At 37.9% G+C, this 22556-nt stretch overlaps 2 long non-coding RNA genes across 2 annotated transcripts in view; both read left to right on the top strand.

Moving 5' to 3' along the window:
• LOC131513727 (uncharacterized) overlaps positions 1-4717 on the top strand; it is a 65711-nt gene extending 60994 nt beyond the window's left edge. The window contains exon 2 of the long non-coding RNA XR_009262752.1: positions 4579-4717. This is a non-coding gene — a long non-coding RNA (uncharacterized LOC131513727). The remainder of the gene's footprint in view (positions 1-4578) is intronic.
• Positions 1-22556, top strand: part of LOC131513725 (uncharacterized) — a 414851-nt gene that overhangs the window by 156719 nt on the left and 235576 nt on the right. The window lies entirely within an intron of this gene.

The raw sequence follows: 22556 nt of genomic DNA, 5'->3' as shown, positions 1-22556 counted from the left end.
ATAATGAAAGTAGTTATCCAAATGATAGGTTTAAGAAAGGTTTAAAGTAAAACCACCAGCTATTAACTGAGTTCTGAAGTGACATATTTGAAGGCTGAGTCTTCAAAATAACCTGTCTCCAAATTTAGTAATACATTGACTATCCTAAGACATGGTTAGAGTATGAATTTTTGGGTTAAACAAACTTGGCTCTGAAAAGTCATGTAGCATGCATAGTATCGTTTTGTGTAGGAGGAAATAATACATGCTTCTAAATCACTTGGAATAGAACTTTTTCTTTTATTTGGAAAGCTTTTTGGAATTTTTCAATGCTTTGCAGTTATTAGGCAAAATACTTCTTGTATTGACTTCTATGGAATGTATAATGAATGTGTTATGGAGTATTAAAAATTCAGGCATTTTTTTCTATTTAAATAGTTGGGTATTTGCAAAAGACAGTGATTTTTCTTTTCCATGAGGGTATACTCAGGGGAGTTCTCCTTATCTCCCACTCTATATCCCTCCTCTCCTCTCTTTTATTTTTCTCCCCTTCACCCCTCTCTCTTCCCTTCACAAATGTTGACTGAGTGCCTTTTCTTAGCCAGGCAGGGTACTATACTATGGAGATACAGAACTGAGTAAGATGCATATACATCAAGCACTATCTGCTTAGTCTCTTAAACCTAGAACCTAAAAATTCATTCTTAATTCCTTTTCTTCTTTACCCCTTCGACCATCAGAAGGCTGTAACTCTAACTGCAGGATGTGCAACCTGGATCCGTCCTATCGAATCAACTGCCATAACCATCTGCTCTAACCTAAGTCACCCTTACCTTTCACCTCACCTATTACAAGTGCCACCCTACTGGTCTTCCAGTATCACCTGTTGCCTTCCTTGTCACTCATCTTCCAGTAACTAAGGTGGTCTTCGAGAATATAAATCAGATCATATAGTTTCCCATTTTCTTCCATCCTCCAGTCGCTTCCATTGCTTTGTACTGTGCTGTGAATTCCTAGTTCCTTCCTTTAGCCTTACAGAATGGTGGCACTGCACACCCTCTTACATACCATTTCCCAGGGACACTCCTGCTCTTTCCAGTACTCTGGCAAATCAAGTTTGTGTCCACCTGAAAGTCTTTGCCCTTGATATTCCTTCTACCCAGAACGATCTTTCCTCTCATCTTTATGGCTGGCTTCAGCACTTCCATCTTGTCTTTAGCTCAGATGCCACCTTCCTAGAAATTCCATCCCCTCCCGCATCCTTCCTTCCCTCCCCTTCTCACATTGTATTGGTTTGTTTTTCCCATGGAACCATTAATCAAAATATTTTTTTTTAACTTAAAGTTTATTTATTGTGAGAGAGAGAGTGCAAGCCAGTGGGGGAGGGGCAGAGAGAGAGAGAGAGAGAGACAGAGACAGGGAGAGAGAGAGAATCTCAAGCAGGCTCCACACTGTGAGTGCAGAGCCTGATGTGGAGCTCGATCCCATGAACTGTGTGATTATGACCCAAGCTGAAATCAAGAGTCAGACGCTTAACTGACTGAACCACCCAGGCGACCCTTAATTTCTTTGTTTATACATTTACTATCTGTCTCTCTCACCAGAATGCAATCTCTATGAAAGTAGGTAGTTTCTCTGTTCTGTGCCTTATTACATTGTCAATGCTGAGAACCATGTATAGCATATTCAAAGCACCTGATACGTTTTAATTTTTGTATTAATCTCTGTGCCCATGTAGACCTTTCACTTTAGCAGCTAGTTTCCAGTTTCTTTCATAAATCTGCTAAAGGTGGGTGGCTTCTATTTAAGGGACTTGTTTCAGTAATTTTACACATTTCAAGTCTAATAAAACAAGCACATATTAATCTGCTTGGGCTGCCATAACAAAATACCAGATTGGGTGGCTCACACAGCAGAAAATTTTTCTCAAAGATCTGGAGGCTGGAGGCCAAGCTCAGGATGCTTTCAGGATTGGCCTCAGCAATGATTTCTTGGATAGGACACCAAAATCATGGGCAAAAAAAGAAAAAAATAGACGAATGGGACTACATCAAACTAAAAAGCTTCTATACAGCAAAGGAAACAGTCAACCAAATGAAGAGGCATTTTATGGGATTGAAGAAAATATCTCCAAACCATATATCTGATAATGGGTTAATATCCAAGATATATAAAGAACTCCTTATAACCCAATAGCAAACAGAACAACAAAAACAACCAAAAACAACCCAATTAAACATGGGCAAAGGAACTGAATAGGCATTTTTCCAAATATGACCTACAAAAACTAACAGATATTTCATATCTATACCAAGAGATGCTTGATTATCAGGGAAATGCAAATCAAAACTACAGTGAAATATCACGTCACACCTGTTAGGATGGCTTTTATCAAAACAGTGTCAAAAGATGATGAATGTTGGTGAGGATGTGGAGAAGAGGGAATCTTTGTACAGTATTGGTGGGAATGTTAATTGTTGTAGCCACAATGAAAAACAGTATGGAGGTTCCTCAAAAAATTAAAACTAGAATGACCACATATGGTCCAGCAATTTCACTTCTGGGTGTATATCCAAAAAAATTGAAATCAAGATCTCAGAGAGATATCTTTGCTCTCATGTTCCTTGCAACATTATTCCCAATAGCCAAGATATGGACACAACCTAAATGTCCGTGAATGGATGAAGACGATGTTGTATGTATACAATGGAATATTACCCAGCCACGAGAAAAAAAGAAATCCTGCTGTCTGCCACAACTTGCATGAATCTTGAGGGCATTATATGAAGTGAAATATGCCAGATGCAGAAGGATAAATAATACATGATACAACTTATATGGTGAGTCTAAAATAATCAAGTTTATGGGGCGCCTGCCTGGGTGGTTCAGTTGGTTAAGCGTTCGACTTCGGCTCAGGTCATGATCTCACGGTTTGTGGGTTCGAGCCCTGCGTCGGGCTCTGTGCTGACAGCTCAGAGCCTGGAGCCTGTTTCAGATTCTGTGTCTCCCTCTCTCTCTGCCCCTTCCCCACTTGCACTCTGTCTCTCTCTGTCTCAAAAATAAATAAACATTAAAAAAAATTTAAAATAATCAAGTTTACAAAAGTAGAGAGTAGAATGGTCGTTGCAAGGGCTGTGGTGGGAAGAGGAAATGGGGCGGTATTAGTGAAAGAGTATAAGGTTTTAGTATTTAAGATAAATAATCCCTAGAGATCTCCTGTGCAGCATAATACTTACAGTTAAAATTATTGTGTTGCATACTTAAATAGTTGCTAAGAAAGTAGATCTTATGTTAAATGTACTTATCAAACACCCAGAGTAAGAGGGTGGGAGGAAACTTGGAGGTGAGGGATGGGTGTATGGCATAGATTGTGGTGATGGTTTCATGGGTATATACTTACATCCCAACTCATCAAGTTGTATACCTTAATTATGTACAGCTTTTTGTATGTCAAAAAAAAAAAAGGTGCCATCAAGATCAGTTTCTGGTGAAGCCTCTCTTCCTGGCTGGTGGATGGCCACCTTCTCACTGTGTCCACACATAGCCCCTTCTCTGTGCATACTGAGAGAGATCTCTGATCTCCTTATTTTATTGGGACACCAGTGCTCCTGGATTAGGTCTCCTCCCTTAAGACCTTATTTAACCTTAATTACCACCATATCTCCAAATACAGTCACACTGGGGATGAAGACTTCAACATAGTGAGTTTGGGGGACACACAATTGAATCCATAGCAAAGTGCGAGGAGAAAAGCACTTTTATTTGTTTAAACTATAACGGATCTGTGCAATCTTACACAGGAACAATCTGACATTTGACATCTGTTATTTAGCCAAGGTATTGCTTGACTTGCAATGGATATTCAATGCATGTTATGACACAAATTATCTATTTTAATGAGGTATTTTATGAAGCTGCTTTTGTTGATTTGCACAATGGGGCACAGACATGCTGATAATTTAAATTGGGATTAGACTCTTTGTTTTTAGAATAAGTTGGCTCAGTAATACACAATGCTAACCACCTGTAGCTCTTTTCCTCAGGAGGCTGCTTCTTTAACATTTCTAGAAGCTTTGTGCTTTCCCTGAGCCTGATGCTATGATGCTCACAAACTTAGCAGGAGACCAGGTTAACTCCAAGATGCCCAGGTAGAAAACTTAAGATGAAAAATTTCCTTCTTTTTTCCTTTCTTACCATGTTTTCCTCTTTCTACTCTCCTCATCCTTTCTTCTTAGGAGAGAATCTTCAGTGAGAGATGTTCCCCTTAATTCATGTTGTGTCCTATTTCTGTAGCATGAATATTTAGGAGGTACTTAAGCATGGTTTCTAAGCAGTGACAGAAATGGAAATTATTTACCCCAGGAACCCGGCATGTATTCTTGTTAACTAATTTGCATGCTGTTAAATAAATAACATATTGGTGGGACCAGAAGATTTGGAACCTCTCCACTACCCACACTCCATTTTTATTCTCTATTTTTAGGACGAGTATTGTGTTTGTTTACCTAAGTTATGAGGCTTCCTTTATGTTATATAAATAGGAAAATTAGCTGGGCAGAATCATGTATAAATTTATTGCCTTGGTTTGTGTCTTTTCAGGAATCTGAGGAGAAATAAATGGGCCTATGTGGGTAACAAGCCTTCAGTTGCTGAACAATTTGGTGAAAAAATTATATTAATATGGCTATGATTATATGCACACTGGATAAAACCCAATAAAGATTTGGGATAAGCCTCATTGATCTAACGTTAGAGTGCTTAAACATTGGGAAACTACTTGAGCAATTGAGTGTAGATTGGGATTTTTGAAAACCTTCACATGGACTGTGATAAACTGGCTGCTTTCCTGTAAATATGACAATGTGGGACAAACACAAAAACATGGCGACATGTTGATTGTCAAATCTAGCTTAAGAGCCCATATAAATATGATGGAGACCAAGGACATTATCAGATGTGTATTCAAATGGAATATATCTAAATCTGGTTTTGAAAGTGGTTTGGCTGGGGTGGGTGTGTTGTTCCCTAGGTTTGAGATTTTTTAGAAACTTGAGGATGGGAAAACTGCATGTCCTCTGAGATTAAATCCTTTTATTCTGCTGAATAAATGAACTCCCCCCCCCCCAAAAAAAACTGGGAAATATTGTATATTCCAGCTGCAGGCTAAATGATTGCTTCATTTCAAGCCTCCTGACTGCCATGGAACCATCTGGTATGTGCTTGTGTGTAGGAGATGGGGAGATTCCAGCTAACACTAAGGTCTTCGGCTGGTCCAAGTTTCTTATTTACCACTTCTTGTCACACCTGGGTACAGAGGCAGATTTAAAACTAAGTCTGACTTTCTTCCCATCGCCTTTAAACTTTTTTCTACTTTTTGGCTTACATAAAGGTAAAACTGTTAGAAAGAAAAATTGTTAAAAGCGGGGGCGGGGGGGAGAAATGCAGTGATAGATGAGAAACTATAAATCCTAAAGTTGGAAAGATTTTATTTTTCATACTTAGAGATCCCCCCGCCCCCATTATTGTTTTGGGTCAACGGGAAAAAGGTTTGTATATGTTTTTCCCTCATGTGCTACTTTAAGCAGTGTTCGTATGTTCTGTGAAATGGTTATGCTAAATGTCTGTGAGAACTTGAGTCTGGGTGTGGACATATAGTGAGTCTATAGGACCCAAAAGAGAACAACAGTGGGAGGATAGGAAAGGCAATGGATTTTTAAAAAATGAAGAGCTAGTATGAGATGGGCAAGTAGGGGATTAAATGAGAAATTGGGTGGTTGGAACAGATTGTGTGTATATTTTCCTCTCTGAGACCCCTAAGATTTCTTCTTATACATTGCATGGGGGAAAAATAATCTTTTTAGCTTCTTAACTATGTACTTTCATCACTGCTGTACTTTCTTTTAAGTTTGGCTCAGAAGGGAAGGGGTAATATAGTACCGAAGCTCAACATGGTGACCAAAACAACTGGCTTTGGATATGGTACTGGCCAAGAAAGACAAGGACTAGATCATTATTAATGCGTACTATTAGTCCTAAACTACACATAGTACTGCAGTTAAAAAGATTAGTATGATGCCTAGCGCATCATCTTCCCTCTTTTCATAAATCATGCTACAAACAGAAGCAGCGTCTTTGAGAACTGAAGGCTGTCTGGGCATGTGCCTGTGGGGCATATACAGACCAGCATGGTCCAGAGGCTTCCTCAGTCTGGCTGGTCTTTGCTGGAGTGCTGGTAGTGTCTGATTCAATTAGTAATCAGAGATGTAGTCATTGCTCTTTTGTGACTTTGAGAGCCTTGATTGTGAATTATATATACAGATTGCAGTTTCTTCTAAATAGGGTCCTTTGTATTCAAGGACCTAAAGAGTCTTGCAGTCTGTGATAAAATTGAGTTTTCTCCATATAATAATACATGAGACATCATTGTATTTGTCAAGATTTTGGTCAATAGAGCCAAGCAAATCCATGTATATGAGTAATGAATTTAGCCACGTTTTGTTTGTGAGAATAATTTTGTTAGGCACCCTCCTCCTCCCCTGCCCCGATCGAAATACCTAACAGCTAACATAAATATGGAAATGGCCTGGGTTTTAAAGTCTGAAGCTGTTAGTCTCTAAATGTTGAGCCTTTCTTACTGATGGCAATGTGTTCCTTCCGATGGGGCAAGGCCTCAGGCCTAAAGGAACCTACAGTCTTTGGGAAGTCAAGCTCTATATAAATTTGAGAAATAACTAATTTTTAAGGTATTTTGTGACAAAATACCAAGTGTGTGCTTTGCTATAAAGGCATATGTCCTGACCACAGAGATTAGAATGAACTTAATCTGAGGTGGAACTAAGTGTTTTTTCAGGTTTGAGGGCCAAGTTCTGCCTACCAACTGGCTTATGCATCATTGTTTATGAACTAGACCAGTATGAAAGGTCATTAGAAGCAAATGGATGGAAACTGTACTGAAAGTTAAGAAATTAGTAAAGGCATCATGAGCAGGGTGGACATGTGGAGGCTTCCTCTGGAGGACCAGGTAACAAATACTTCGATAACTCCACCCTTGTGGCATCATTGGTATGTGGTCTCACTGGGTGATTGATTTATTAACAGGTCAGCAGTTGGAGAAAAGCTGAGAAGTTAACCCTTTGTGACCTTCATTGATTTTGCTCTACCCTGTAAGAAAACTCTGCCCATCAGAAAACCAGTTAAGGCAGGTTTTGCCCGATGCTCTGCCCTTGGAAAATATAGTATATAATTCCCATGCAAAAAAATGCATCAAAAAGAGAAACACCAGCTTGCTGACACCCTCATAATGGAGTTTGGCCAAGGCAATTGTTGATCTCTTACAGCTTTTTGAAGAGTTAGCTCAGCAGTTAAGCTCTGAATAGGTCCACCCTTCTGTTATTTAGCCAGCAATCTGCTCCCTTCCAATGAATGGAATAAAAGCTGAGAGGCAGAATTTCATCTCTGTTCAAATTAGAAACCTGTCTCCTTATAAACTGGGTCCCTTCCTTCTCCATTACAGTCTTCTACTACCAAGGAGAGAGAAAAGATCTTGGATACGTAGCATAACGATAATTCCATCAACAATAAACCCCACTTGGTGATTTTTTTCCCCCTTTGAGTACTAAGAGAGCCTAAATGTGAGTGCTAGATGCAAATCCATTATTCTTAGTGCTGGTACCTATAATTAACACTGCCCAATGGAATTTAAAAAATATTTATAAAAGAGGCAACATGGTTAACAATTACCATTATCCGTAGCTACACTCCTCCTCCTCCATGTTTTCGTGAAGAGAGCGGTGTTGTTACTTCAACAGGCACAGTGTTGTGGTGACTTTTGTGATACAAATGAAGCAAGACTAAAATTCTAATTGTGAAATTTAAAAGGAAAGTAATTGCTTGGTGTTGGTTAATTCCATCTTTGTGTGATGACAGCAGCTGCGTTTCCCTGCCTTGTGTGTTTTAACAGATGGCATTATTTCTTATGGAGTGCTACAGTAGCGACCGAGGTGACACTGAAGGAAAATTCTGTGACAGTATGTTAAGTAAGATATTACTGACAGCCCTGCTGAGCAGCGATGCAGAACTCCACATCGTTGTAGATCTCTTCTCACCCCTAGAGCCCCCACCAAATGGTTTCCATTTGTGGCATGTGGAACTAGGACAGAAAGATGAATGGAAAATTATGTTCTTTTTCAAATTTGCTTGTTCGCATACCATTAATAGGCCTGGGATGAAGACTCAAATCTGGCACAAAGGTGCATTTTTCAACCCAGTATCACACTGTTCTACCTTTCTACCAAAGGAAAGCAAATGGAGGGGCACTGGTAGGCCTGAATTCTAGACCAGGATTTGCCCCAAGTCACTTTTCTTTGGGTTGGTTTCCTTTGTGTAAACGGCTGGAGGTGAACTACGACAAATAGTCTCTCGGGCCCTTTCTACTCCAACTCTCTGACTCTGAAAGTCCTCAGCTTTCTGTTTTAATGGCACAGAAGACAGAGTGAGTAGAGTGCATAATGGAAAGCAGATGGCTCTGTATGCTACAGATACTGATGCTCAGCAGAGAGAGAAGACCAGTGGGTCATAAGTTAGGAGACCTGGCCATGGTTCATCCATGGAGCAAGTTCACATAGTGAAGTGTCAGCTTTCTCACCTCCTTCATAAGGCCATAGTCAAGGTCTAATGGGGATTATGCTACTGAAAAATAATTAATCCAGCAAACATTGCCCAACTGCCCTGTGCTGGACACTGTGCCAAGTGCTGGGGATTTAATGGTGGGCAAATCCGGGTCTCTTTTGGAGGAAGACATCTACTGGGTGGACAAGTACGTAAATGGATAATTGTAGGAGAATGTAATAGGGGCTTTGAAAGGCATAAATACAAAGCGATGCACTCACCAGCTGAATGCAGACCATGATCTCAGCTACACTATATGGGGAAGAACCACCTAGCTGAGCCTAGTTTAAAATATTAACCTGCAGGAACTGTGAACAAATAATGTGGTTTTTGTTTAAGTTACAAGCTTTGCGGTAGTTTTAATGCAACAATAGATAGCTGAGATAACATATGGAGGCAATAGAACTAGAACATGTTGTTCCGGAAGAAATGTTCTTAACAGTTCTCCTGAGGTTTGACCATCCAAAGTATGTAACAGTGGAAGTAATAATGGAATGCTAATGTCATTTTTATGGTTTATCCAGCACATTCTCATTTTTTTTTTTTTTTAATTTTTTTTTTTTTCAACATTTTTTATTTATTTTTGGGACAGAGAGAGACAGAGCATGAACGGGGGAGGGGCAGAGAGAGAGGGAGACACAGAATCGGAAACAGGCTCCAGGCTCCGAGCCATCAGCCCAGAGCCTGACGCGGGGCTCGAACTCACGGACCGCGAGATCGTGACCTGGCTGAAGTCGGACGCTTAACCGACTGCGCCACCCAGGCGCCCCAATTCTCATTTGATTCTTATGACAGATCTCTGAGGCAGACCTTACCTTGGTTTCAGAGATGGAGAAACTGAGTCTCAAAGGTCACATTGAAGTAAATTGCAATCAAATTCAGGTTTGCCTCTATATTGTTCCTTCCCTGGAATCAGTCGAATAGGATTTCAAATAGCTTCCCATTTGTAATTTAACAGTTGTTGAACATGCAGGGACAGAGGACAAATTTTCTTCTAATACTTCACTAAAGCGTATCCATTGGTCTGTGCTACTGTTGCAATCGGACTAGTTGCTTGAACATGACTAAGTGGCAAGGGTAAGATTGAGTCCTTGAACCAAGCCAAGTAGATGCAAAACTACTTCTGAATCTAGATCGATTGGAAATTTGTGTTCCAAATAATTGGCTCAACGATTTTCAGCAGCGGTTCATCCTAGAATTAGTTCTTTAAAAAAGAAATCAATCATAATCAATAATATCATCCTCTGACTTTGTAAAGTAATTATAAGTTCCTCACTAAGGCTTCTTAGTTACTTTTCATGGTAGAGAAAAATGTATCTTTCTTGGATCCCAACCAATAATGTGGCATGTGTAAATCTTTTTTTTTTTTTAAGTATTATGATCAATTTCAGATCAAAATATCTTCTATATCTAAAACCTTGGAGTGAACAATTTCTAAGTACAGGGCTTGTGGTGTGACCTAGATAATGTGATGACAGCCCTTTGGAACAATGTCAAGACCACTCCACACGTGTGCCCTTCATGAGCAGACATCTCAATGTGACAGCTTGAATTACAGCTTGAATTTTCTGTATTAATACATACACCCAAACATTTCCCAGCCCACTTGAAAATGAGGATCAATATAAGGTCCTTTATGGTCTGTTATACAATTTGACTAATCTGGAAAGATGGCCTAGGGAAGTAAACTCAGATCAAACCTCAACTTGAAGAGGGTACACAGCAATAGTACTTGTGAGGTAAAGACAACTCGAGGCATCGCGTGTGGTTGAGTTGAGGGATAGCACTGATGACAGTTACCAATGCCAGCCACACAATCGAGCCTTCCCTATGTGTAACATGCAATGGTGTCAGCTTGTGATTATCAACCTTCTGAAAGGCATAGCCATAAAGGAAGCTGTGTTAATTCTTTACCTTAGTAAAGGCACCTATTGCTATAGAGGTTGGTTTTGAAAATTGACATTTTAAAGAAAGATAATTGAGTGGATTTTAATGACCGCTTAGAATGTCTGTACCTAAATGTATTTATCTGGTTTCTTGTTTGGACATTTAGCATGTTTCATAGTTTTTGTTTTCCCCTGTTAAAAGAATCTCGTGCTTGAATTTGTAAATAGGTCTTTATACACCTTCACAATGATTTCCTTAGTGGAAATTTTTAGAATTAGAATGGTTTGGTAAAAGTGTTAGGCATGTGAAATTAATGATCATGCAGAATATCTGTTTTTGAAGTGTCTGATCATCCAGGAGAGTTTTACCTATTACACTGGTTCAATTTACCTTAAAATGAAAATAATCTAGATTAACCTCAGTATTTAAAGGAGTATGGTGTAGCCAGGCACTGTTGCAAGAGACAGCATCCCAGAACTGATGCTAGAAATGAAAATAAGATCTCTTGGATGGCATTTCTTGATTTTAGGGAGATCAGAATTAAGCATCCATCATACAGCACTTCCTAATGGAAACAAACCTGAATCATAGTTGGAACAAGGCTCTGATAGTATTAAAGCAATAAATATTTAGTTGTAGTGTTCATTTCAGTGCCAAATATAAAATATATATTTTATATATATATATATAAATACCTTTTACCTAGTGGTAGCATCTGATTGGATCTGAACCAAAAGGATGGATGAATGAACAATGGCCACAAACACTGATTTATAAATGTTTTAGTTTCTTTAAACTAGCCTTTTGGACTTCCCCAAAGCTTTCCTTGACTGTAGTTCTTGATTTTGAATGTTCAGTAGTTTTCTGGTTTTTATCTCTACGCTTAGAGTCTCTCATGGTCTTCTCTTCCATCTACTCATGATAAATGTTTGTTGTAGACTTTTTGCCTCTTTTCTTTGTCTGCAGTAACTAATGCTTTCCTTTGTTTTGCTTGGGCCCGGTGGATACTTGCAACATGTTGATGACATACCAATGTTACTTTTTGTTTTTCTCTTTCTAAATATCAGAAATGAATCTAAAATGAAATTCAGTTGTTAAAACAACTAAGTAGAAAATTTAATGAAGGGTTTATATTTGGGAGTATTATCATATGCTTCCTAATTTTGTTTCTCCTCTGTCTTTTCTGAAGTTGAAGAGGAGGAGGATTGAAGAAAGTGAATATAATAGGGGGATTGCTCAAAGAAGACATGTTTTTAAGTAACTCCAAATATGTGATCTTAAGTTGAATCAATTACCACATTACTCTTAAGCAATTTCTCTCATCTTATTGGATGGGTTGCATCTAAAGAAATAACTTTCTTACTTTAAAACTGACATATGCTTATTATTTTAAAAACTCAAGCTATTAGAAAATATAAACACAATATAAAAAACACATGGAATTCCTTCACCAAAGTATAGCTACTGTTCATTTAGTGGTGAAAACTCTTTTATATATCCACGAATGCATACATAATGTGCCTGCCTACCCATTTAATGTGATCAGGATCACTCTATACTGTTCTTTATGTATATATATGTATATATATATATATACACACACACACACTTTATGTATATATGTATATATATATATACACACACACACATAATATTCTGATTTTGAACATTTATTCATGGCAGGAAGGATTTTATATTTTTAATGGCTGCAGAGTATTGCCTTATCTCATAATTTGCTTATAACATTTAAAAGAAAAAGAACTCTTACTTTTTCTTGTTTCTTTCTCCATTTCTTTCCTCCCACCCTCACTCATCCCTCACTCATCCCTCACTCATCCCTCACTCATCCCTCACTCATCCCTCACTCATCCCTCACTCATCCCTCACTCATCCCTCACTCATCCCTCACTCACTTCTTCCTTTTACCTTTACTTCCTGCCTTGGTGTCTGGCAAAAATGATCTCTAGAAAGGGCTTATGTATTGAAATTCTCATCAACAAATCATAAGTGCTTGATTTTTCCATTCCCTGATTTTCAATACAGATTTTGGGATTTTTCAACTTTGCCAGCCTAGTAGCATGATATATTTGCTTTGATTTGTGTCCCTTTGATTATAAATAAGAAAGAACATCTTTTCATGATTGCTGGCCATTTTAAAGTTTTTCCTTTTGGCAACTGCCAGAATATTCTTGTGTATTAGATTTTTTAATCCTAAAAAATTTCTTTGAGGTCTTTACATATTGAGGATAATAATCTTTTGTCATATGATTTATGAATGTTACTTCCCAGTTTATTTAAAAAATATGGGTTCAATATACTTTATTTTCCTTTTATAATTGTATTTTTAGTTTTATGTGGTCATTTTATCACTGTTTTTGTTTTGTACTTCTGACTTTTTATGATATGCTAAAAGATTTCCCCTATGATATGACCATTTCAAACCAAAAGAAAAAAAACAACAAAAAAAATAAACCCCTCCTTCTAAATTGCAGTTAGTGTGATTAAGGTTGTCACATGGTTTCCTGATGTTCTCATCATTTTTTTTTTCATCTTTTTCTCCCTTTGTTTTGTTTTAGACAGTTTCTATTACTCTGTCTTCATGTTCCCTCATGTTTTCTTTTGTGGTTGTCCATTTGCTCTGTATTCCATCCAATGTATTTTTTATGTCAGACATTGTATTGTTTCATCTGCATAAATTTGTTTCATTTGTATGTTTTCCACATCTCTCAAACACTAATGCTGTTTTCTACCTTTTTGAACACATGGAATGTATCTATAATTGCAGCTTTATTGTATTTTCTACTTCTCTGTACCATTTCTGGGTCTTTTATTGATTTCCTTTTTTTCTCATCATTATGTGTTGAATTTTCCTGCTTTGCATGCCTTATGTGGCTACGTGCACTTTTCCATTTGACTCTAAATTTGGGGGTTCCCACAACCTGACCCTTCATTTGATAATTCCCTAGAACAAGTCTCAGAACCTAGGAAAGTGGTATTGTTGCTACTATAAAGGCTACAACTCAAACTGGTAAATGGAAGAGACACATAGGGCAAGATGGGGAGAGTGGGGGGTACAGAGCTTCCATGCCCTCTCTTCATGGAATCGGGGTATGTAACCCTCCACAGCATATCAACGTGTTAAGAAGAAAGCTCCCTTGAGCCTTGGTGCCCAAGAATCTTTATGACCGTTTCATTACCTAGGAATGATTGAAATCAATCACATAGCCAATGATTTAATCAACCTTCAGTTCCCCTCCCCTTCTGAGAGATCTGACAACTTGAAATTTCAACCCTCTTATCATGTGGTTGGGTTTTTCTGATGACCAGCCCCCATCTTGAAGCCATCTAGCGCCCCCCACCCAAACCATAAGTTACCTCATTAGCATAACACCATCACTCAGGCAATTCCAAGGGTTCTTGAAGCTCAGTGTCAAGAGTCCAGGGCAAAGACCAGATATATACGTTTTATTGTACCATAGGACCAAATTAAACATTTGTCAAGGGCATTAGTCTTTCTGCTGAGGCAATACAGTCTGAGCACTCAACTTGATGTTCCATGCATTACAAAGTTTTTCTATACTGGCCTTGTGGGAGCAATGAGAATTGTTTCCTCTGATTTTTTTTCTCGTGGTTTCTCCCTCAGGCTCAGATAATTTCCTCTTGTATACCTTGATGAATACTCATGTGAAAACTCAGCCCTTATAGATCTGTAGGGCTTGCCCTCTGTGTGTCTCCTCTTCTCTGGTATTTTGTCTTGCAAATTCTAACTTCTTTGATGCCCCTGAATTGTTAACTCTGCCTCCTTCACTTTGACTGTCAAAATCTTTTTGGGTCCTCCCTCTCAGTGTTGTCTCCTGGGAACTCTTTTTGGCAGTAAGTTGGGACAATGATGGGTCAAACTGTGTGTTTCCCTTCTCTTTGGAATTATTGTCCTTCACCTTCTATTCTCCAATGTCCGAAAACTGTTTCATGTATGCTGCCTGGTTTTTAGTTGTTTAAGATGAGAGAGTAAATGTGGTTCCTATTACTACATCAAGGCTTGAAGTGGAAGTCTATGGGCCTTTTCAATCTGAATTCTTTCCAAGAAATTTATCTTTCTTAATACTGCAACATGGGCGCCTCCCATTTTTGTCTTCATCTCTTTTCACTTTGATGATCTCAGTACTACCATTTCTGCCTTTATCCTCCATAGGTCTTTCTTGTTCTTTTATAATTTCCTATCTTTGGTCTTTTTTGGGGGACCTTGTCTGAATTCACTCTTTTATGCCTCAGTTATTTCCATTTTGATATTTATCTTTATCAATTGTGTTCTCTGTTTTAACCATATCTTACATGACTAAGATTTATGTGTAGTTCTTTTTTATGTTTTGTTCTTTAATATTTTTAATATTTTTGCTTCTGATAAAATTTGTTATCCAGTATACCTTGTTTCTTTGGAAATAATATCCTCAAATGCCTTGTTACTTTTGCCTATGAGCTCATTTCGCTTTTAGGGTATTTGCTACTCTGTCAAAGGAAGCATATGAAGGGAGACCAGAACACAATCTGTATCATCCCCAGTAAACTCAAGGGTAGGATATAGATGAGCCCAAGAGCAGAGAACCCCAGGTACCTGGAAACTATGGGCAATAACTTCACACCGTGAAGTAAGTCCTCAGAATTTTACCTTTTGCACCCCACTCCACCCCCCACAGAAGCAGCAGTACTAAGAGGACTGCTTAAACTTTAGTATTCATGAGAAACATGGGGAGCACATTTCAAAAACTTAGGTTACTGGGCCTTACTCCCAGAATTTCTGAGTTAATAGTCCAGGGCTTGGGCACAAGTATGCTGATGCAGGTGGTCCTGGGGTAGCACTGTCAGAACTCCTGGGATAGGAGAATGAAGAGCAGGATATCAAGGTTCCCTATCTATCTCCTGACAAAACTAGCAGCTTCCTGCCTCAAGTTCAGTCTACTTGCTTCCCCACCCCACCCTGGCCAATGCAACACCATTTCGAAATTCCTTCCACCTGGACTTTCATTTCTCTCCATTCTCTCTCTCCTCTCTCCCACCCTCCCTCTCCCTCTCCCTCTCCCTCTCCCTCTCCCTCTCCCTATACTTCAGGGTTGACTTAGGGGGAAGGAAGTCTGCAGCCAATGTAGTTAAGCTTATTGGAAGAATTAGGACAACATATTCAATTTCTATCTGACCATTTTATTGAAATCCTAAGTTTCTATTTTTTTTTTTCAGTTTAATCTTTGGATTCTTTCAGGTATACAAATATATCATTTAAAAACAGGGTTAGTTTTGCCCTCCTTCTTTCCTATAATTATGTCTTCAAAAATGTTTACTTGTATATGTATATAAGAATGCTAAATAATGGAGTTAATAGCATAAATTACTAATTATTCTTGACTTTTATATGAATGATTCTAAAGATTCACTATTAATCCTGAATTAGGTATTTACTTGAGTTTAAATTTTTATCATTATGGGAGTATCTTTCTATTAAGTACTTTCTTGGCATCTGCTGAAATAATGATATTGTATTTCTCCACCGACCTTATAATGTGAGTTTCCCTGATACATTTTCTAACAATGAGCCATTGTTGTATTCCTGACGTGATCACCACTTAGTAATGATTCATTAGTTATTCTTTTAGTGTACTGCTAGAGTCAACTGCTAATATTTTTTTTAGATTTATTTTGCTCTTCGAGGTGGGACTTTGTCCAGTGCTTGATCTATACCTACATATAATTCGAGTACATAATAGTTTGTTGCTGGATAACATGAACATTCTTCCTCCCCAACCACTTTGTGTCACGCATTTTGTTAAGCAAATATGCTCTAGTTTCTGGCTTGGAGGAACACACTGTTTAGTGGGGGAGAGACCCAAGGAATCAGACATTTACCAAATGGTGTGCAAGTGTAGTAGCAGAGGCATATTCCAGATAGTCTGGGAGTACAATGGAGAATGCTTGTGGCGTTCATATGACCATAACATTTGGTTGGTCAAAAAATATTTGAATTGAACTCACCTTGTTTAGGGAAGGGTTTTTAGTAGAAGCTTCACAGGGCCATTGACTTTTTCTGTTACTGATAAATAAAGGGACAGAAGCCACTCTTTCCTCTGAGAAGAGTGACCTACTTAGAGAACTAGAAGGTAGACTCGATTTTACTGTATCTTTCTTTTTCATGGTCAACACCTGCAATTTCAAATGGAATCTTCTTTTTGCCTTCATGCATTTGTTATGAGTCATGGTTTCCGAATTTTTTCCAAACCCTTTATCCAGATCAACTAAACATGGGTATGCCATGAGTTCAAGAAAACATTTTAGAAAATCATTTAATTGGTAAGTAGTTTGAATCCTAGAAAAAATGAGCATTGATACTAACCCTTTAGTTATTGGAAATTATCTAGGTTTAAAGGAAAAGATTAACATGTTCTTAATATCTTATCTTTATTTTTATATTTTCAGCCATACTTTATACTTTACCTATTCCTATTATTCTTTTTCCTCTGGTCACATTACATAGAAGAAGAAAGGGGAGAAAGGAACAGATGTGTATCAATTGTCTATACTGTGCTCTACATTGCTGGATAGTTCACAGCAACTCTTGAGGGACATATTCTTATCCTCATTGTCTCAGCTGCACGGAGGCTTTAGGTAACTTACTCATGGGGCCATATCTTAGTTATGGTGGAGCTAGAGTTCTAATGCAGATATGTAGGAGTCCAAAGACTACCACCTTTCTACCACACTACAGAAAATGATTTGGCTTCAGAATGAAATGTTTCTATGTATCTATGACATACTCATGACTTTATGCAGATCTAACAATTATTAACAAGTCACACATGAAAGAATCCCTTGGGTAGTTTGATAAAAATGCACAACGGGGCTTTACTTCTGAAGACTCTTGATTCAGTTAGTCATTTGTAGTGTCTTGGAATCTTCTAAGAAGTTTCTCAGATGATTCTGATGTCCAGCCACCTTTGGAAGTGAGAAATTTATGCCATTGTCTGTCTTCCAGTGGGAGAAATTATGTTGAGGATCTGAACTCATTAGTGCCTCTCAGCAGGATTGTGGTCTTGGGCATTATCTATGGAGTTCATCCATGTCAAAAGCACTGAAATAAAGAAGGTGAATGTCCCTTATGAAAGAAGGTACTGACTCCCCACAGCATCTGAAGGTCTTTATGGATGAACTCTAACATAAAGATGTTATTTCTTAACTGACACTTACCATCTCTTTCTAGAACAGCTCTTTTCAACCCTGGCTAGAAATATTTTTGCTTGTTTCAAGTTTTTACTTAAATTCTAGTTAGTTAACATATAGTGTAATATTGTTTTCAGGAGAATTTAGTGATTCATCACTTACTTATAACACTTGGTCCTCATCACAAGTGTCCGCCTTAATACCCATCACCTATTTAGAGCCCTGGCTGGATATTAGAATGGCAATGTGTCAGCTGCAGACCAGACCAATTAAATTGGAATCTCTGGGGTGGGGTCTGAACAGCAATATTTTTAAAGTACTGCAAATGATCCTAATGTAGAGTCAGGGTTGAGAATACTCTTTTCTCAAGTAGGGTGAAGTGAGGTCAAGTATTAGACATTTTTTTCTTCTGGAAACTGTGAAAAATCCTAATTATAATGTTGAATATTTGCTTTTTCAAAAATTGTGCATAATTTAGGTATATAACATGAGAACTAATCAGCATGTTAATTCATATATATATATATATATATATATATATATATATATATATATATATAATGAAATGATTACTACAATCAAGTTAACATATCTTTTTACATCTTTTTTTTTTGATGACAGCACCAGAAATCTACTGTCTTAGAAAATTTCTACCATTCAACACAGTATTAACTCTAGTCATCATGATATATATTAGTTCTCCAGACTTTGTCATCCTACATAACCGCCACTTTGTATCCTTTGACCAACATGTATCTGCCCATTTCCCCCACCTCTCCATCCCTTGTAACTAATATTCTAGGTTCTTCTATATTTTTGATGTTTTTTTTGTTTTGTTTTGTTTTTTAGATTCCCCATAGAAATGAGATAATGCAATTGTTTCTTTTTGTGTCTGGCTTATTTCACTTAACAAAATATTCTCTGGGTTCTTCCATGTTATTGCAAAAGCAGTATGTCCTTTTTTGATGTTGAATAACACACACACTGTATTTTCTTTATTCATCTTTCAGTGGATACTTACCTTGTTTCCATATCTATTGTGAATAATGCTTCATTAAACATGGAAGCACATGTATTTTATTTGTTTGCATTACTGACATTTTATTTATTTATTTTTTTATTATTATTTTTTTTTAACGTTTATTTATTTTTGAGACAGAGAGAGACAGAGCATGAATGGGGAGGGTCAGAGAGAGGGAGACACAGAATTGAAACAGGCTCCGGGCTCTGAGCTGTCAGCACAGGGGCCCGATGCGGGGCTCGAACTCATGGACCACAAGATCGTGACCTGAGCCGAAGTCGGCGCTCAACCGACTGAGCCACCCAGGCGCCCCGCATTACTGACATTTTAAATATGAAAGAGAGGCAGGGATAAAAAGTAGCCAGTAAAGTAAGCTGTCTGACACGGGCTTGTAATCTTCCTATCAAATTTAGTCATCTGAACTTAACACAAGAACACTCCCATACTTTTATACATTCTAAGATGTGTCTTAGGTTTTTAGGTAACCTGGCAGTAATTGTGAATGGCTTTATAAGGAAAATAAAGTTTATAGCTGCTGAGGTTTAAATTAGCCAACTCAGGTGGCCTACTTGTGTGTTCTATAAATTGTTCATGCCAGCAGTAGGGTTCTTACGGTACAACTGTAAATACAGCACAGCTCTTCATGGTTTTGCAGTGGGGCAGGGAGAGTGACAAGGGAGATAAATGATCCGATCCAATAAGATAACTAGAGGATGCCATGAGAACACATAAACATTTCAGAAATCTCCAAAAGTATATTATCTTGTATCACCTGGACAAAGGCAAAAGAAGACAAGGGACAAATGGGTGAGTGTTTAACTCTTGGTGTGTGTGTATGTGTGTAAATTTTTGAATGATGTCTTAGAAATTAATTTTTCTTTGGTGTGGGAATCTTTGTAGTGAATTTTATATACTATTTTTAATTACCTATAATATGGTTTCGTGTTGTATTGTTGTGTACAGAGGTAAGGCAAACAACTTGGTAAAATTTGCACTTCCTGCCTCCACCCCTCAGTCACCCATGATCATTCTGAGGGGTTGACAGGTTGGAAGACTGGGACGAGAATTCTTATTCCCTGAGTTTCAGATTTGGGGCAAAGGTCATTGTATTACACTGACTCTTAGCATGAAATGTTTGAAATCCCCTTTGTTATGTCGATAGAATTTATTATTTTTGAGATGTTTTATTTCACACCTGTTGACTACACATCAAAGCGAAATTGGATGGCTTGTATTTTCAATGATATTTGAAGATAGCTATGCTAATTGTGGTATTTTCCAGGCGTTGCAAATATTCTTCCTTTCATTTCCAAGTATTGCAAGCACCCTTTTGTCACACAAAACTCCCATTAATAACCAGTGAAATGCCATTTTTTTAACCTTTTTTTTCTTGAAAGTTTGAGTTCTGCCATTGACTTAATTTTTTTTAATGCCCTGAGGATTTCCCTTCATTAAAAATAAAAAGGCCACTGAACAAGTATGCCATTGTTTCTATGAATAGAAGTGGCAAAAGAACAAAGTCAATGTTAAGATGATCATTCTTGTCAATATCCTTTCAGTTATATTTTGTAGACCAAATTGAGGGTGAAGGACAAGGAAAGGCTGGAAGGCATAATAAGCACAGACATACTCTTTTTTGGCTCAAGATAATTCAAGCCCAACTAGGCCAAAATTTTCACCTTAAGAAAAAAATTTTTCTGAGAACAACCTCCTTAGGCAAAGATAACCCACCAATTGGTACCAAAAAGCTTTTTACATTACATAAGAGTGGAGGTATAGCTGAAGAACAATGAAAGAAAGTCTTTTCTCTGAAATAGTCTTGGAATATTTACTCCTTGGAAGCCTGTTTGAGTGCCAGCTTTTTTTGTCTTTTTATTGATAGCAATATCATTAAAAATTAAACTCAGAACTTCTATGGAGGATATTTTTGTTGAGTTATGAGAGATAAAACCTCTCCTATTCTTCTGACCGTCCTAGATAGACGCTTATAAAATAAAGTATTTTGAATACATGCAAAATGTTTAATTGGTTTTATGTTAGTGTTGATTTTATGATAAAAGAATACTGCGTCTCAATTCCTATTTAAAGAGGAAACAACTATTTGAAGTTTTTCCCCTCCATCTATTGAAAATGAATTTCAAAAAATTATTCCTATTCTACAGGAAGTAATTATCGATTGTAGCGAGTTATACAAGGAACGCTAAGGTATGACACTTGAGTATTACCTGAGACCTCCTTCTATCCATCCTCATTTAAGGGCATGACACTTTCTCAGCATGGACCGCTCAGAGCAAGGTAGCTATGGTTTCAACCTCTCTTCCACATTCAGTCCATGTGAAGGGGAAAGGAAATGCTGTATAAATGAGTCGAACCTCAGGGTTTGCTCTGAGAGAGTGAAAGTTTACATTTGTCAGAGCAAAATGAAGAAGCACAGTAGAAGGCGAACACTGGGTGCTGAGAGTTAAGCGCCATGGCCCCCAGTCTAATGGGTAATAGAGTCATTAATTCTGCTGATTAACTTGGCCTTGGGGTTCATGGAAATGACATCCACCTCCTTTTTTTCTAAGCTCAAACTGTGGAACGAGGGAACATAAAAAAACAAGCTAATTAGAGAGAAATCAGTAGAAAAGCAGAGAGAAAAGAAAGACAGTTTGAGCATTAATGAGACTTGTTTGGGGAGAGAATGTGACAGGCTCTTCAAAAGCATTATTGTCAAATGTGTCACCATTTCATAGATGGCGAGAGCTACCTTTGAGCTTCATGCTGATAGTTAATGATTTGAAACTATAAAAAGATTGAAGAGGTAAAAGGGAAAATGTCAGACCCAACTGGATTTTAATGAGCTAGCTTTCTTTCTTTCTTTTCTTTTTTTTTCCCAAGGAAAACAGGCTGAAAAGTAGAAAAAGTTTGTGTTCTTTCTACCCCTCAGTCTTCTGGATTCCCATTTCTTTCTTGGATACAGTTGGCAAAAGAACAGTGGGAGAGGGATATCAAAGGTCTACACTCAAAGATCTCTGGGATGTGTTACTTTTCTGAGATGGTTGGCAGGGAGGGCAGTGCAGGGGTTTGAATGACAACAATAAGGAGAGATTGATGGAGGAGATGGCAATAGTGCCTGTTTGTTTTTTGGGGACGTGCTGAGCAGAAGCCATCTTCACACTGTGAAATGTAACAAAGAAATCCAAAGTGATTACGCGGGTTCATTTGTCAGTATCACTGCTCCAGCTATTGCTGTGTGCAACAATGAGATGAAAAGGCATTTATTGCTGATGGTTGGTTATTAGTCGCATTATAGGAAACATTAGAGCAGAGTAGGATACATAGACCAGGGAGACAATAGCTTTCTGGGCTCTGAACTCAGCAGGGTAGCCTTGTCATTAAATTTGGTAGTGCCAATTTAATTTTTAAAAAAAAAAAAACTGGAAAGAAACTTTGAAAATGAATTCCGTAACCCCATTTTTACCTTAACAGTAACTGTCAGGATTTCACTCCCTGGGCTCTCAGTTATGTATTAGTAGGCTGAGCACATAGAAAAAGCTCACATATTTTCAAAGGAATTGAATGCTAGTGGGAAAATCAGAACCAAATTTCAATTCTTTTTAGGTGATTTTCTTGGGGTCCTTTACACATTAAATTTTGATTATGGTATAGTCCTAGGAACAAATTACTAATCAGGTACCGGGGTCAAACCAGTTGCCTTACTAATGAGTTGCTGATGAATTCCTTTCTGAAATAAGACCTCTAGATCGCTGATTTGAAAGTGGTAGCCCAGCTCATTGCAAAGCAAAGAGGCTGCATG

Source organism: Neofelis nebulosa, chromosome 6, assembly GCF_028018385.1.
Source record: "Neofelis nebulosa isolate mNeoNeb1 chromosome 6, mNeoNeb1.pri, whole genome shotgun sequence".
Classification (NCBI taxonomy): Eukaryota; Metazoa; Chordata; class Mammalia; order Carnivora; family Felidae; genus Neofelis; species Neofelis nebulosa.
This window is presented reverse-complemented; position numbering and strand designations above follow the sequence as displayed.